This window comes from Callithrix jacchus, chromosome 9, assembly GCF_049354715.1.
Source record: "Callithrix jacchus isolate 240 chromosome 9, calJac240_pri, whole genome shotgun sequence".
NCBI classification, from domain to species: domain Eukaryota; kingdom Metazoa; phylum Chordata; class Mammalia; order Primates; family Cebidae; genus Callithrix; species Callithrix jacchus.
Window position 1 is genome coordinate 53168585 of NC_133510.1, and position 7285 is coordinate 53175869.

The 7285-nt window shown below is 37.2% G+C and overlaps 1 long non-coding RNA gene across 1 annotated transcript; it reads left to right on the forward strand.

Moving 5' to 3' along the window:
* The first annotated feature begins 1403 nt into the window (after positions 1-1403).
* LOC118144453 (uncharacterized) lies at positions 1404-4662 on the forward strand. The gene is made up of 3 exons (XR_004729262.1): positions 1404-1509; positions 3679-3790; positions 4392-4662. It is a non-coding gene; the product is annotated as an uncharacterized LOC118144453 (long non-coding RNA).
* Positions 4663-7285: the final 2623 nt, after the last annotated feature.

Genomic DNA, 7285 nt, shown 5'->3' on the forward strand with positions numbered 1-7285 from the left:
AATTTGTCCTGAGCCTTCCTTCCTGATATGCCCCTCAGATTCAGATCCTCATGAATCAGCAGCCACCTCATAATGTGAATGCTCAAGAACAGAATGAGGAACAGCGTTCTCCTGGGTCTGATATGAATTTGGGAGGGCTGACTTGCCTATTTTTCGAGGTGTTGTGCCCAAGAGGAACGGAGACCAGGTTTCCTTGCTTCTTTACCAATCTACTTTTCAGTTTCCTGTTCAACTCCCTTCCTTTGCTTATAGGTTTCTAGCTATTTTCATTTATTAATGTTGAAAATACCTTTTCAGATGAATTAGTCATTTACAAATTCAAATTAAGATTTTCATTTCCTGGTTTTATCACAGCTGGCATAATGAACCATGTCAAGTTTTTAAACTATATCGTGACAACATTTAAACTTGTTATGCTTTGCCTGTGGATATAATTAAGACACTGTGTTTGGTATCAGTTTATTCTTAAAAAGCAAAGTAAGAGGTGTATTTATAGACTCATCAGCCAATGAATGGATGAAAAAGAAAAAGAAATTAATGGGGAAATGTCAGCCAGAATGGAGGAGGGACTCACTGAGAAGTTCATTTCCAGACCAACTATTTGGAATTTAGTCCAAAGACAGCTGTCCCTTGATTTACAGTAGGGGAGAAAAATGACATTGTAAGACTATTGGGCCTCAAGTTAAGAAGCAGGCAAAGAGTAACACTTCAAATAAACTTCTGCAGTTGGGATGGGGCCCAGGCACAATGCTTACAGTCAGGACCCTACCTGGAGGTACATGCCCTCCTACAAAGAGTGGGGCTTAGGAAAATCTGGGAAAGAAGGAAAATCTCTAGGAAACATAGAAGCTTTGGAACTTGGTCCTGGCCATTTGAAAGCTGTTTTGATTTGAAGCCCCTGGGGTGTGGGGGGTAGGGGAGTAGAGTGAACGGGGTAAAGAAAAGGGCAGAAGACAAAATTATAGTATAAAACCCCAACCCAAGGAATTCAGTTTTGAGAACCAACAAAGAAGAAAAATGAATTGCAAAGCTTAAAGGATACAGATTCATTTCTTTGTGTTTTCTTGAGAGTTTGGGCAGTACATTTCTTTCATTGTAAAATGAAACACAAAAGTTGTCAGACATTCTGGGGCATGTGTCTAACATTAGACACAGGTGACGCAGAATAAATCTGCATTGTCTTGAGAACATGTAAAAGGGCAGCATGGGGGGAGGAAATATGGCTGTTTTGGCATCCTGTTTTTAACTACCCATATTTCAGAGTCTGGGAGAAATGATTTGGGCCCGGGCAAAGTCCTGTGGTCTGCAAACGCTTCAGCTGGAGTGAGGGGGGAGCAGAGGGGAAATGGCTTCAACGGTTCTCTTCCCCAAAGCATCTAAAGGAATGTTCATTAATGACTTTTAGAAGAAATTCCTTTGGATTTTCATGGGAGAGCAACCAAGAAGAGTTCTTCAAAAACTCAGATTTAAAAATTCATTTTCTAGAGAATTAATATCTATTAACAAAAGGTAGGTTTAATTTAGAAAAAAAAATCTCTGGGAATTCATAAAGGAATGTTTCTTTTGTTTGTTGTACGTACTTGTCTCTAGATCCTAATGTACCTTCACTTCTGAGCCATAGGTTTGCTTCTCCATATATACCTAAAGTCTTTTTCTCCCTCCTCTGCCTCAGTGAATTTGACTGATGTATTTTGCTGATGTGTGTGACTGTGGGTTCTTGGTTTAACTCTTTAGGGAGAGAATAAAATGATACAAGAAAGGAAAAGAAAGAAGAAAGGAAGGGAGGGAAGAGGGAAGGAAGAGAAAAAGGGAGGATAGAAGGGTAGAAAGAAAGGGAGGAGGGAGGGAAGGGAAGGGGAGGAAGGAAAAGAGAAGGGAAAGGAGAGGGGAAGGAAGGAAGAAAAAGGATCAAGGCATAACAAATCCATTTACTTCAATCATGGAATCAAACCATTCCTATTTCTGAACACTTTCCTCAGCTGTGGCACATCTGGAGATACTGAGGAAATTCGTTCACAGAGCTTTGAGCTTTGTTTCTGCTGAGTTGGCTGTTCTGCTATATAGAAAAGTGTGTGTGTGTCTGTGTGTGATGTACATTTAATTCACAAAACAGTTACATGACCATCCAAGCTTCTCAAACTATCTGTGGCAAAGAACCAGTTTTTAAATGTCCAATCAGCCATTAACTTTATTTCAATCAAACATAACAAAAATGTATTTCCAGAAAAATTAAATTTAAAACACCCCAAATCATGCAAAATGCAAGCCTCTCATATCTAATTTTAGGTTTGAAAGTCAGTCCAGCATGGTGGCTCACCCCTATAATCCCAGCACTTTGGGAGACTGAGGCATGTGGATCATCTGAGGTCAGGAGTTCGAGACCAGCCATACCAATATGGTGAAACCCCGTCTCTATTAAAAACACACAAAGTAGCCAGGTGAAGGTGTGCGTCTGCAGTCCCAGCTACTCAGGAGGCCGAGACAGGAGAATCACTTGAACCCCAGAGTTGGAGGTTGCAGTGAGCTGAGATCATCAGACTCCATCTCAAAAAAAAAAAAAAAAAGACAAAATAATTTTATGTCTGATGATTAGAAAAGTTTCTAAATGCTCACTCACAGTTTTACTGAACTCATTGCAATGTGGTGCCGTCTGCTCAGGGCTAGCACTGTCCAGGGAACACCCTTTCCATAGTACCAGTGTAGATGTTCTATAAAGAAAAGGTCTCTAAACAAAGGAAAGGGATAACAGTTGATATTTTTTAAGCTCAGAGTTATTAACTTGTTATTAAAATATAGACAAAATAAATTCCAGAATTTTTCAAATAATTTCTTTTAAAGAAAACATTTAATTGCCTGGACAGTGTTGATTTTTTAAAAAATCACTGAAGTGTTTTTTAAAAATAGTAAAATTAACTATATACATGGAGTCTCGCTGTTATCATATGGGCCCTATTTGTGCTCAAGCACTGGAAGAACGAATTGATTTTAACATAAATAGTTTTAAGAGTGAAAGTTTCGAAAATGTAAATAAGGGTATGGTATTCTGAAATGCATATTCAGCTGGTTGACATGACATACGCATTCTTGCATGCCATTATTTTTTTTCAGTTTGTCTTTCTTTACTCAAATGTAATGAATTAATGTAGACCACTGCCTAATTTAGTGTTGACTGAAGCAGTTTGAATTCACATATTGGGTTGAAATAGCCACGAATATTGTAGAGTACTGAAAAGACTCTAAGTGAATTGCTTGTTTTCATCTTAAATTCTAAGACATTTACCAATTCCCACTGATCTCAAGTTGCTCTAACGAACTTTCCACACAGAGCCTAATAGAATTTATGTCCCTAAAAGCAGTAAGTTAAAGAAATGGAAGCTTGAGTCATAAAGAAATTCCCTGGCTATAAATTTATTATTTGTGAGAAAGAATTTCTTTTTTAACAAAAAAATGCAGAGCAGAGCTATTGCATATCATCCCCACATGGAACAAGTGGTGAAAGGACTGTTGGGTTATGGAAATCATATTATTGTTATCATATGTTTTCCTTAGCCGCGGCTATCACAGAGAACCTTTCGGGGAGGGTATTATTTACAATGCTCTATTGTTCAACATCCCATGTTAGGATTCTGTTTCAATAGTAGTTTATAACCATCACATATTTTTTTCTTTCCTTTCTAGATTTGACTTTAGACAAATGTCACACTCTAGTAATGAGATTTTAAGAATTACTCAGTAATCGAACCATGTGAATTCAATGGTCTATAAGCTTGAAATCTCAAGAAATTACTAAGTAAATTTTGGGTAGTGAATATCCAAAGTGTTCACATAAACATGTAATTAAAAAATGGAACTAACATCCATTGAGCAGCACTAAACTGACATGAATTGGCTTTATCGTGGCCAGTGAGAAGAGCTGGCTGGCTCTCTGATAGCTGCATTAGAGGCTGGGACAGAATGTGAGAGCTGATTAGGGGCCCTATGTGGGTTGCATGTGACATCCAGGTGCATAAAGTTTTGGTGTTGGTGTTTGACTTTTGACTGAACTTCGGACACCTCAGGATTCTGAAACTTCTTAAAAGTTGACCTATTTAAATTGTTTGCCTTCCTGTGGGGCCCTTCCAGTGTTCCTGGATGATAGGAACCATCCAGTTTTGTCAAAACACAAGCATAAATCTGAAGAGTTCTGTGTTCTGTGAGAGGCAGCTTCATGGAGAAGACAATCATTCTCTCTGTCTCTTGGTAGGATCTGTTTTGGACCCCAGGGGGTGATTTGCCACCTTTTGGCACATACTGAGTCTCTACACTGTTTCTGCTCCCATTCTTGCACTTGTTAATATATAGCCCCCAGCTGGTTGCTCTCTAAGTGCCACTCACAATCCATATTTCCACAGTGATGACATTGGCTGCTTCGGTTAGGAACTTCCAGAAATAGCCACTAACCAAGAGAAAGAGAGCCAATAACTAGCCCTGAATAATTGGTCAACGATGCTGCTTTTGTTGTTTCCTATTCCTTTTGCTTCCTGGAAAATACAGACCTACAAAGCAAACATTGTCTGTGGGTTGATGATACAGCATTGTCTGAACCTGGAAGGATGATCATGAATTCTGATGTCTCGTCTTCTCACTTCAGCTCCAATTTTCATGTGTTTTAGGAATCTTGAGATTAGGTTATGTACTCTAACTCTGGACAAATGGAAACACCAGGGAAGAGTTATTTATCTCATAAAATTTCTTACAAGGTATTAACTTTTAGACAATTTTGGAGAAGATGAGCAAATGCAGTTTTCAAGGCCAGCAGGGCTGGTTGCTATCAGCAGACCAGTGTCAGCACATAAGACCTGCCGTTGCTGACCTAGGAAGTTTCTATAAGATGAAAATCTTTTTCATAATCACATGATGGCAATTGCCAGGGTGTCACTAGGTTATGGATATGATGGTTTATGTTAAAAACAATTATTTTGTTAAAAAGTATTTGTCGAACTTCTACTTTGTGAGAGGTCTTCTCCCAGATGCTGGGCACAGTACCTCTTATCTTCTTGATAATAGCTGTTCTAACAGACATGAGATTATATCTTATTATCATTTTAATTTTCCTTTCCCTGATAATTACTAATGCTGAGCATTTTTCATTAGCCTACTGGCTATTTGTATGTTTTCAAATAGCAAAATCTTGATCTGACTGACTCTCCTCTGTTTTTTTTTCTCTCTCTTCCTCTCTCTCTCAGACATGCACACACACTCTTACTCTGCATTATAAATATTCATTGAGGTTGCAGTGGGAAAATCATATAACTATACCATTACTTCAGTAAATTTTAAGTTATTATCTGCAAGACTTGAATCCATGTCCAGATAAACAGAAATATTTTGATCTAGACTTTGTCAAAGTATGTTTCAAGGTGGGAAATATTGGTTATTCATTTCAAAAGTAGTAATAAGTAACACATTTTGTTATATTGCTGAGGTGTGTAAGATACAGAATTGTAGAAATCTAAAGAAAGAAATATCTGTAAGGGGAGCTCTCCATGGAAACCTATCAAGCTATGAATTTGAAGCATGCTAAGTGGCTTCTGGTAAAGCTACATCAGTGGAAAGGTTTATCACTTAACAGTGTCTGCACATGGAGTACCATAGTTCTGTGGGAAATACAGCCAACGACTCATAGGTTTTCTGGACAGCTACACAAATGTTTTCTTTTAGTGTGATAGTTAAAGTATTTGACCTTAATTCTGAAGTTTTCTCTCGTGCCTCCACATCTGAAAGAATTCAGCGCTATCTTGATTTGAAGTCTCTCCTGGTTAGCAAGCTGACTGGTGGTGATGTATCACATATAGTGGTTTCTGTGATGTGGGCCACTGACTATGGAAAGATGAATGAAGATCACAATCACATTAAGTTTGAGAACTATGGTCAGACTTAAACCATTATCCTGAGGTGTATGGCTGTTGATTTATCAATGTCCTCATTTTTATGAAGGAAATCTTCTCAAGGTTGCTGTATGCTCTGTGTGTGTTGTATGTCAAATAAGGTATAATGTTCTCTCATAACTTCATAAATAAGAATATATTGCTTTGAGAGATGGAATAAAATGACAAGCTTTATTTGGCATCTATATATTTAAGAGATCATGAAGAGATTAATGGTTGTTGGTCGCTGGTCGAATTTCTTTGATATACACTATTTTTTCCCCACTAAAATTCTGCACTTGCCACTCCGTGGATGAGTTACCCACACATTTATGTACATAAATTATGGTGCATTTATTACATCATTTCCAACCTAGCTGGATAAAAGCATGGTGGGGGATTTTTCCCTGTGTGCAATTTCCATTTTGGTGGCATTTCTGCTTCCTAATAAATTCCAGACAGTCAAAGTAGACATCCAAATTCTGGTTTTATGTATTTTAGCTTTCGGAGTTCAGCCATACTTTGTTTGGGAGATGTCCTACTGGGAAGTTATTTAGATTTATGAATAGTTGATGAACTTTTTGCAGAAATGGGGGTCTGGAGATTCATATAATTTCATTGTATATAGTATAATTTTTCTTTTTTCAACTCCATTTTAATTTTTGGTAACTTGGATGTGATATTTAATAACCTATTGACTTAATTTTATCATTTACTAATAGCTTCAACTTTGATCTCTTTCTAACCTATTGTCAGAAAAATGTAGGGCAAAAAAAAAACAACAAAAAAAACGAGTCCTGGGGCAGATATAAAATGTGTCTCCTCTATTCATTTGAATAGATATATATGTTGGCCTTCAAATATGGGCCAACTTTCTAACTTCTATCGCTTTACTAGCATGGAATTGCCCAAATGCCCTCAAGTGGTCTCAGCCCACACTAACCTCTTTTTCTTATTGCTCTGCATTCTAAATGCAGAAGTTGGCTTTTTCTGTTACTTAAAATTAACATCTAAAGGAGGAGTGTCTACGTATTTTTGTCCTGGAATTTCTCATATTTTAATACTAACACAGCAATGAATAATGTTTGCTATGCAAATAAAGTTTAAACAAATGCCAGATTGATAAGGTCAGTTTTTTTATTTTGCCTAAACAATAAACAAAACAGGAAACACATTAAAACCTAAACATGCAATCTCTCAAGGTAAGAAGTTAAGAAAAGTTATACTCAACATATCCACTTATAAGTTAAGAATATAGTCATATAAATTTTATTAGATTGAGGGAGAAATCACTCTACCCTCTGAAAAGATGTAGATAGTCATATAATTCCATTAGCCATTTCAATGAGCTAGGCCTCCAGGTTCATGCAAATTCACAG